Below are 10972 nucleotides of genomic sequence, written 5' to 3'. Positions count from 1 at the left end.
CAGTTTCTGACTGACATGAGACTAACCAGTTAATAGATTTTCTCAGGAAAGGGTAGTTGACTGGCAGGGAACAGAAAAACATGAAAAGTGTTTTGCTACCTTTAATGTATGGCTGGAGGGAATTGATCTCAGTAATCTCTTAAAACTAACAAGCTTCAACTCTCTTGAAGGAATTTTGTATTCTTTTTTTTCCCCTTTATTTTATATTATTTTTTTAAAGTTGTAGATTTACAATTTTTTGTGCTTTGGTTTCAATTATACAATGATCAGATACCCATCCCTCCACCAGTGTCCATTTTCCACCACCATGGATAAAATCCCTCCCACCCCCATCCCCCCATCCCCCCTGTCTCTGTGGCAGGGAAATCCCCTGTGTTCTCTCTCTCCTTTTGGGTGTTGTGGTCTGCAAGAGAGGCATTGAGTGGCAAACATGTTCAGTCCATAGTCTACTTTCGACATGCATCTCCCCTCCTGGGAGGATCCTCCAAACATCCTTTATTTGGTGCTCCCTTCTCTATCTGAGCTGCCCTTTCCTCTAGGATACCCGGCTGGCCTCTAAGTTATGGAGTAATCCTCCTGGTTCTGATCTCAGCTATTCTTGGGTATTAATCTCATACTTTGTTACTTTATATCCCCCAGATGAATGCAATCTTTCTATGTCTATCCCTCTCTTTCTGACACATTTCGCTTAGCATGATACTTTCCATATTGTACCACTTGTATGTAAATTTCATGACTTCATCTTTTCTAACAGCTACATAGTACTCCATTGTGTAGATGTACCAAAGTTTCTTTAACCAGTCATCTGTTCTTGGGCATTCAGGTTTCTTCCAGTTTCTGGCTATTGTAAAGAGTGCTGCAATGAAGAAACAAGTGCAGATGTCACTTCGACTATACATTTTTGCCTCTCTGGGATATATTCCCAGGAGTGGTATTGCTGGGTCAAATGGGAGCTCAATTTCTAATTTTTTGAGAATCGTCCATACTGTTTTCCAGAAGAGCTGAACCAGTCGACATTCCCACCAACAGTGAAGGAGTGTCCCTTTCTTGCCACATCCACGCCAGCATCGGTTGCTTTTGTTCTTTTGAATGTGGGCCAGTCTCTGAGGTGTGAGATGGTATCTCATTGTGGTTTTGATCTGCATCTCCCTGATGATCAATGATGTAGAGCATTTTCTCATGTGCTTTTTTGCCATTCGGATTTCTTCTTTGAGAAAGTTTCTGTTCATTTCATTGCCCCATTTTTGGATGGGGTTGGATGTTTTCTTCTTGTGGAGTTTAACCAGTATTTTGTATATCCTGGATATCAACCCCTTGTCAGATGTGTGATGGGCGAATATCCTTTCCCATTCTGTAGACTGTCTTTGTATTTTGGTCACTGTTTCTTTGGAGGTGCAGAAGCTTCTTAGTTTAAGATAGTCCCATTCATCTATCTCTGTTTTCACTTGCTCTGCCAGTGGCGTGGGATATTTGAAGATACCATTAGCTTCAATGTCATGGAGGGTTTTGCCAACTTTGTCTTCAATGTACCTTATGGTTTCTGGTCTGATGTTTAGGTCTTTAATCCATTTTGATCTTACATTTTTTACACGGTGTTAGGCAGAGTTCTGAGCCCATTTTTTTGCATGTAGTTTTCCAGTGATGCCAGAACAATTTGTTAAAGAGGCTATTCAATCGACGGTTTTGCCTGACAGATGTCACTGTTGTCCCAAAATTTCGAACGGGATCGAACCACCGTCTCCTTCGTGCAAAATTCTACTTCACAGAGCAGGGAGAAAGGGCGACAAAGTTCAAAAACAGAACTCCCAGAATGACCACCAACTGGGAACTCTTTGGTACTATTGCGGCAACATGGGAAGATGCCACTGTTGACAACATTGACGAGGAATACGATCGACTGGTTCAGCACCTCCATGAATGTGCGAGGAATGCCAAGAGAGAGATAGCCACAAAAAATCGCCTATCTTCGAAAACTCTTGAGCTAATTCGCCAGCGTGGTTTGGAGCATGCCTCAGGCGACCGCAAGCTAACGTCTGAGCGTGCAAAGCAGTGCAGAGATGCGATCAAGGATGACCTAAAAGAGAGAAGAGCAGAAGTATTATTAGATGCGGCAGAAGCCGGGAAAAGTATTCACTGGCTCGGCTCTTCACTGGCTACCTGTCTGATTGCAAGTTTCCGTCCCAATGGAAAACCAGCAGGACCGTACTACTGTTCAAGAAGGAAGACATCCATGACATTGGCAACTATCGCCCGATCTGCCTATTGTTTGTCATCTACAAGTTGTTCACTGGAGTCATCCTAAATAGGATTGGCAGAACACTAGATGAAGGACAACCATGCAAGCAAGCAGGGTTCTGCAAAGGATTCAGCACCATCGACCATATCCAGTGCAGTCTCTGCCCCCGCGCTTCGGTGTTCCTTCCCGGAGTCCCTTGGAGGGGAGCGGGTTGAGCTTTCCTCCCCGCCCCGGCCAGGGCTACGGCAGCTGGAGACCTCCAGGACCAGCCACCACCATGCTGAGACCACTCTCCGCACACCTGAAGGTACTGGCAGAGGGACAAAGCCACGCGGGTTCCGGGGCCGAGAACTCCAAGCCTACTCGAATTGGAGTCGAGCATCTTCCACCCAGATCCTCCAAATTCCAGTAGGCGGGGGTCACACCCACCACCTGGCCCCTTGGCGCCGTGTAATCCCATCAGCGGCCAAGACTCAGAGACTATAAAATCCAGATCCCGGACGAGAGCAGTGCAGTCTCTGCCCCCGCGCTTCGGTGTTCCTTCCCGGAGTCCCTTGGAGGGCAGCGGGTTGAGCTTTCCTCCCCGCCCCGGCCAGGGCTACGGCAGCTGGAGACCTCCAGGACCAGCCACCACCATGCTGAGACCACTCTCCGCACACCTGAAGGTACTGGCAGAGGGACAAAGCCACGCGGGTTCCGGGGCCGAGACCTCCAAGCCTACTCGAATTGGAGTCGAGCATCTTCCACCCAGATCCTCCAAATTCCAGTAGGCGGGGGTCACACCCACCACCTGGCCCCCTGGCGCCGTGTAATCCCATCAGCGGCCAAGACTCAGAGACTATAAAATCCAGATCCCGGACGAGAGCAGTGCAGTCTCTGCCCCCGCGCTTCGGTGTTCCTTCCCGGAGTCCCTTGGAGGGGAGCGGGTTGAGCTTTCCTCCCCGCCCCGGCCAGGGCTACGGCAGCTGGAGACCTCCAGGACCAGCCACCACCATGCTGAGACCACTCTCCGCACACCTGAAGGTACTGGCAGAGGGACAAAGCCACGCGGGTTCCGGGGCCGAGACCTCCAAGCCTACTCGAATTGGAGTCGAGCATCTTCCACCCAGATCCTCCAAATTCCAGTAGGCGGGGGTCACACCCACCACCTGGCCCCCTGGCGCCGTGTAATCCTATCAGCGGCCAAGACTCAGAGACTAAAAAATCCAGATCCTGGAACCGCGCGGCCGCATTCGCGGCCTCGCGACATCTTATTATCTCATTCCTACTTTGGACAAACTTGCAGGCTGTCGAATGTAGCCTGCCCACAGGGCAGAGTCTGGCAAACTCCCCGTGGCCTACCAAATATGCCAAATACCAGTAACAATGATGGGTCTCATTCTCCTAAAGAGCCCTGAATATAATCTCAGGGCTAGGATGAAAGAGACGTTACTGGGGCCTGCTCGAGGCAATCGACGATTAACAGGATGATGAAAAAAATGAAATGACCATATCCACACGGTAACCAAGCTCATTGAGGTTTCTCTGGAGTTCAAGATGCCGCTGTTTAACGTTCATTGATTTAAAGAAGGCCTTTGATTCTGTTGAGACGGAAGGGGTCATTGAAGCCCTAGCCAATCAAGGCATTCAAGACCAGTACATCAGGATCCTCCGTGAGCTGTATTACAGATTCACTAGCAGGATCTCACCATTCTACAAAGAAGTGATCGTTGATGTCAAGAGAGGGGTGTGGCAGGGTGATACCCTTTCACCGAAACTCTTCAGTACCACCTTCGAGAACATCATGCGACGACTGGAATGGGAAGGAATGGGAATGAAGATAGATGGTCGGCAACTACACCACCTCCACTTTGCTGATGACATTGTTTTAATAACACCAAACATCGGCCAAGTGGCACAAATGCTGGCCGACTTTGACCCTGAGTGTGGAAAGGTAGGACTACAGCTGAATCTTAGGAAGATAATGTTTATGCGAAACAGCCTTGTTCCTGATGCCCCATTCACTCTCAATTGAAGGACTATCTCCGAATGCAACAGCTATGTGTACCTAGATCGAGAGGTCAACATGACAAATGACCTGGCACCCGAGCTGTGCAGGAGGAAGAGAGCGGCTTGGAACGCCTTCAAAAATGTCAAAGAAATAGCTAAGAGGAAGAAGAACCTCCGGCTCCGGGCACATCTCTTTGATTCCACTGTTCTTCCTGCATTAACATATGCCTCAGAGACCTGGGCCCTCTGCAAACAAGATGAGAACAGTATTCACGTCTCCCAAAGAAGAATAGAAAGAGCTATGCTTGGAATATCAGGTTTCACTCAAATGAGAGAGATAATCCGGAGTTCTGACATCCGTTGCCGATCAAGAATCAGGAACGCTGTCTCTTATGCCAAGGAGTCGAAAATCAGATGGGCTGGTCACGTAATGAGATTTAGAGACGACCACTGGACTAGAGCTGTTACCGACTGGATTCCATGGGATGTCAAAAGACCGCGTGGCCGCCCACTTCCAGAAGGTCAGACTTCTTCGTCAAGATCATGAACGATCGGTTTGAGGCCCTTCATGTTCCCGGTTCGAACAGATTCCATTGGGCTACTCTAGCACGCGACAGGGACAATTGGAGATGTTACTGGCGCCCGTTCGAGCAAATCGACGACTAAGGGGAAGTTAAGTGATAAATGATAAAATGTTAAGGAACTATACAGAAAAAAAACCCCTACAAACTCTACTTCACGAAATAAGAGAGTATATGAGGAAATGGAATCACATCCCATGCTCATGGATTGAGAGGTTTAACACTGTCAAAATGGCAATACACACCAAAGCTCTATAAAGATTTACTGCACTTCCTATAAGGATACCCATAACATTTTTCAAAGAAATAGATTAAACACTCTTGAAACTTGTACACAACAATAAACTCCCATGAAAATCTAAAGCAGTATTTGGTAAAAAGAAGAAGGGAACAGCTTCCCCAACTTGCAACCCTACTACAAATTCGTAGTAATCAAAATATCATGATATTCAGATAAAGACAGGCCTCACATCAATGGAATATAGTCAATTATCCTGACGCTGGTCCTCAGATTATTATTACCTAATCTTTCATAAAGACTCAAGAAATATGAAGTTGAGCAAGGAAGTCTCTTCAACAAGTGGTGCTGGGAAACCTGAACAGCAACATGCAAAAAAAAAAAAAAAGTGAACTCAGACCTCTTTATAGTGCCAGGCACAAAGTCAGATCAAATGTATTAAAAACCTCAATATCATACCTGAATTCTTAAGATATATGGAGAAAAATGTGGGACGATCCCTCCATGACATTAAAGCTAAGGGAAACTTCTAGAATGAAACACCACTAACCAAGGAAGAGGAAATGAAGATAAACAAATGAGACTACATTAAACTAAGACGTTTCTGCAACTTAGAAAAAATGGTGACCATCATAAAAAGACAGCCCACAAAATGGGGAAAAATTATTTATGCACTACCCATAAAATTAACCTCAAAATTCTGACTGCTGTATCATTTAGAACACTAAATAGTTCCCGTGAATTTTATTCTTCTTCACATATATTTACTCTAAAATATTTTAGATTTCATTTTAAACCACAGGTAAAAAATAAAAATTATATTTTTTTTAAATTAAAAATAACCCCTATGCATAGCCAGGTGCGACCCCCCCCCAAAAAAAAAAAAAAGAAAAACAAGCAAGCAAATAAGCAAGCAAGAAAGAAATTAAAAATTAAAAAATAATGCTGTTTGCAATGCTAAGGATCAATCCCAGATCATCATACATTGGAAGGCAAATGCTCTATCCCTGAGTTATATCCCTGTTCTTAAACATTTAAAAAGGTCTTTTTTGATGTCTCATTGCATTTTATTTTTTAAAAAATGCTTTTCTTAGTATACCTGGTCGCCATCGTACCGCCTACTTCTTGACCTTTTCTTCACTTGTATATTTTACCTCTAAGATTCAGTTGTCATCTTATCCTTCCTATAGCCATGCTTTCCTTTGACAAACTTTCCAAGATCATGTCTGGCTTGCTTTAACATGGCATAAAATGGAAACGTTATTTTCTCTATGCTCTCACGCCAGAGGTGATGATGTTTTCGACCCAGGAGAACTCTTTTCTGGTGAGCTTCCTGGCTGTTTCTACTTGACTTCAAAATATCTAAAGGTAAGGCATCATCTTTTTGTTTTTGCGTTTTTGGGTCACACCTGACGATGCACAGGGGTTACTCCTGGCTCTGCAGTCAGGAATTACTCCGCACGGTGCTTGGGGGGACCATACATGATGCTGGGAATCTAACCTGGGTAGGCCGTGTGCAAGGCAAATGCCCTACCTGTTGTACTATAGCTCCAGCTCCACCCACCCTCTCCATAATTCATCATCTTGAGGGCCTCAGATTTTTACCTTCGATTTTGAAACTTCATCTTTACATTGACACAGTAAATTGAAACCACAGAATCATTGAATGGCATGTTATAATGGTAGCAACCATGAGCAAACATTCATGCCATAAGTTGGCATGAATGAATTCTGTCTTAGAGGCTTCACTTCTGAGGATACCTGTCACTACCTCCTTTCTGTTACGTATCCCAGGATCAGAATCTACATCAGGCCAGCAGTAGAAATTGTCCACCCAAAAGCTAGCCTTCCACTGGGATCAGAATCCTTGATCCATCTAACTTGAAATTTTTCATTCATGATTTGTTGACCTTGTTTCAGGCAGAGGCATCCAGAGTATAAACTCAGCTTTCCAGTAGTTTCCACAGGAAATCCAAATACCTAAGAATGTTATCATTTCTGACGCCACTCTTAAAGATTTTTTTGGAATCCCACGGTAAGATACTATCATTAATGTTATAATATTACTGTTCTCCATAGTCCAGATCTCCCCAAAGAACTCTCTACCCTCCTCACTCCAAGTATAGACTCCAGTTTATCATTCTCCTGAACGTACTTCTATTTGTTTCACTCAGGTTCTCACCTAAAGTGTACAAGTTAAGTTCATACCACTCCAAGTTCTTATTCCTAAACTACCAGAGTGTGCTTGGTCCTCAAGCTTGTGTTCTTCCTTAAAGAAATACCGTGCTTCCTTTCTGTATGTCACTCTTTGCTTGCTTTGTAAAACGAGTGTTCTCTCTTGAACATATATTCCATTCCACCCTATGCCTGTTTCACAAGTTTCTAAGTGTTGTTCAATAAAATCTATTTTTCTTCACAGCGGTAGGGCGTTCGCCTTAAGAGCGGCCAACATGACCGACCCGAGTTCGATTCCTCTGCCACTCTCGGAGAGCTCGGCAAGCTACCGAGAGTATTCGATATGCCAAACACAGTAACAACAGTCTCCAATGGAGACGTTACTGGGCCCGCTCGAGCAAATCGACGATCAACAGGAGGGCCTTTACCTTTTCTTCACTGAACTAAAAATTTTAAAACACCAGAGCATTGTTAAAATCAATATTTGTATGTTTTAAACCCCAAATTTTGAAAATGAAAGGGTGTAAAGCAATGGAATCCTACTCAGTTGTATGAAGTGAAATCTTCTTATTATTTGTATAAAAAATCATAACATGAGGATATTATGTTTAGTGACATAAGCCAGGCAGAGAGAGATAGGCATCATACAAGTTCATGCATATGTGGCATATGGAGAAAACAAATTAAAAGAATAAAATGAGACAGACAAACGTCTAAAACAATATTAATATGGGCTGGAGCGATAGCACAGCGGGTAGGGCGTTCGCCTTACAAGCGGCCAACATGGCCGACCCGAGTTCAATTCCTCCGCCCCTCTCGGAGAGCCTGGCAAGCTACCGAGAGTATTTGATATGCCAGACACAGTAACAACAAAGTCTCCAATGGAGACGTTACTGGGCCCGCTCGAGCAAATCGACGATTAAAGGGAGGGCCTTTTACCTTTATGATTTATAATTCAATTAACAATGGTTCCTCATACACATTATTCCAACATGACACTCCTCATTCTCTCAAAAAATAAACCCTCCCTCTCCCCCCAAAACCCCAGAATCCCTCAGTCCCAATCCCCTGACCCAATTGTGTGGATCAGTTCTCCCCTTACATTGCCCTTGAACCTTTGTTGCGACCTTGCTGTGTGTATTTACATCCCACATATGAGAAAAATCTCTCTGTATCTGTTCCTTTCCTTAAGGCTAACTTTACATGCATGATATCCTCTAGTTTCATCCAATGTTAAAAATTGTATAATTTGGATTTTTTCAAAGCCATATAAACAAACTTTAGAACTATAAGACTATTTAGTTACCAGATGGAAAGGTGTTTTCAAAGTGGAAAAACTGAACAATAATGAATGACAGAGGAGGCCTTCAATTGTGAGTGTAATGTGATACATGCATGTTGATTATCCATAATCTTAAAATTTATGAAATTCTAGTAATTCTATAATGTAATTTTAAATAATCAATACAGTATTTAAATAATTTACATTTATCTATGATTTTGACTTATCTTTTGTGTCAAACTATCAGAAATAAAAATAATGTGAGAGAGATATGGTATAACACTATACTTTTAAACAAGAGAAGTGCTGAAAATTTCTGTGTCTTGATGAACTGTCATATAAATTGACTCCAAAATCAAATTAATATACTCAAGGAAAAATAAAAGTTAACCGATTTAATCTTTTGCCTTCACTCAGGTTCCCATCTGCTGATCTCTGGCAGACAAAACAATTTTTATTTTTTTTTATTTTTTTAAAATTTTTATTAGTGAAACACCATAATGTACAGTTGTACATTTACAAATTTTTGTTCTTGGGTTTCGATTATACAATGATCAAATGCCCATTCCTCCGCCAGTGCCCATTTTCCACCACCATGTATTCCAGTATCCCTCCCACACAGATCCCCCCCATCCCAACCTGCCTCTGTGGCAGGGCATTCCCTTTTTTTCTCTCTCTCCTTTTGGGTGTAGTGGTCTGCAAAAGAGGCATTGAGTGGTAATCATGTTCAGTCCATAATCAGAATTTTTGATTTCAAAGGATTTCTTGGCAGAGGTTTGGCATTCTTTGCTAGCAACCAACTCCTTTTCTTCTGCTTTTTTTTTTCCTAGAAATATATACTTATACTCAGACTGACTAGTCATGGCACCAAATTGACAAATGTACTTGTTTTTACTTCAGATCTATTTCCTTATTATCACATATAATTAGCAGTGGATAGAAAATAACTAGCCCAAAATTCGTGGGGGAAAGGGAAATGTTTATGCTTTTTTTAGTTTGGAAAATACCTGTCACTAGTATAGTGACATTCATCTAAATATGTAAACACAATGATTAAGAAGAGGTAAACCATGACTGCCATTTCAAGGAAGAACGGGCCTTCAGCAAATATTCTTGGTTTCAGAAGGATGGCTCTGGCTTGGATGGGGGGCAAACATGAGAACTGTGAGCTACCGGCAGTTAACACATGATCTGAGGCTATGTGGTAACACTGCTGAGTAATGTGGAGAGCCATGATTAGGTAGGGTCATGGGGGAGAATGGAATGATGACAAGAAAACAGAGAAACAGGACAAGATGATGGATTCCTTTGTATAAAAGTTTTCATCTCTAATGTATTAATCTGTGAAAAAGAGAACCAACTTCTTATCATTGTTCCTAGCAATATATTATCCTTACATAGAGCTTCAGGAAAAAAAGGCTTCCCTTGTTAGTTATTATAGCCTGAATATCTGTGAGGTGTTTGAAATCTTTATATGTATACAGTGCTGATGACTGAAACCAATCTCACTATTTAAGTACCTAAACTGCAATGTTCTCACCATTTAACTCTCTAAACTCTGATGGCTCCAAATTTCTAAGATCAGCTTTCATCTCTTCCATTATATCCAGGCTTCTCTTCCCAACTGTCAACTCTCCCTTTCTTTCTCTCTCTCTCTACCAACTATGGTCTCCCTGCCAAAATTTGCCAAGACAAGCTTTCTTGAAATATAGACATAAGTTGACTTCTCTTTTATTTTAAATTTAGGAAATTTTGATTTTCAAAGTCATTTATAATGGAGCTTTGTCATACAATATTCCAATTCTAATCACACCACCAGTGTCTGCATCCCTCCACCAACAAATTACCCATTTCTCCCTGCATTCCCACCGATTTCCTTGACAAACACATTTTGAAGTTTTACTATTGTACTCTGGGTTCCATACTTACAGTAGTGTTGGCATTGGTGGTTAAGACATACACCTCAACTTTTTCATGCTGGCCTTCCTGGATCAATGCCCACTGACACCATGTAGGGGAAATAGGTGAGAACAAATCATTAAGCTCCAAATTTTTCAAATAATCTTTAAACAATTCTGATCAAAATGAAAACAGTGTGAACTGGAGGGGACAACCCCCTGTCAGCCTGCAAAGTCTTTTCATTTTTCCACATTACAAAAGAAGAAATCAGTGAAGGAGGTCTGTCATCACGAAGTTAGGTGACCCTGCTGAGGTGTGGTCAACAGGGTGTTTTGTGCTCTTCTCTCCTTCCACCAGAAGTCCCTACGCTATGATTTTTGTCTCTTCAGTCCGCATAAAATGAAAAAAAATTTTACCACACAGACATCCATGAAATGAGCCCAGCCAAGGTGATAAAAATAAATTTCAGCAAATTCATAGGTTAGTCATGGTGGTAGAAACAAAATATCATGTTTTTATATTGAATCTGCAGGAGACACAAATTACAAACCTTTTCATGATTCAGTTTCAAT

Source organism: Sorex fumeus, unplaced genomic scaffold (assembly GCF_029834395.1).
Source record: "Sorex fumeus unplaced genomic scaffold, SorFum_2.1 ptg000021l, whole genome shotgun sequence".
Lineage (NCBI taxonomy): Eukaryota > Metazoa > Chordata > Mammalia > Eulipotyphla > Soricidae > Sorex > Sorex fumeus.
This window is presented reverse-complemented; position numbering follows the sequence as displayed.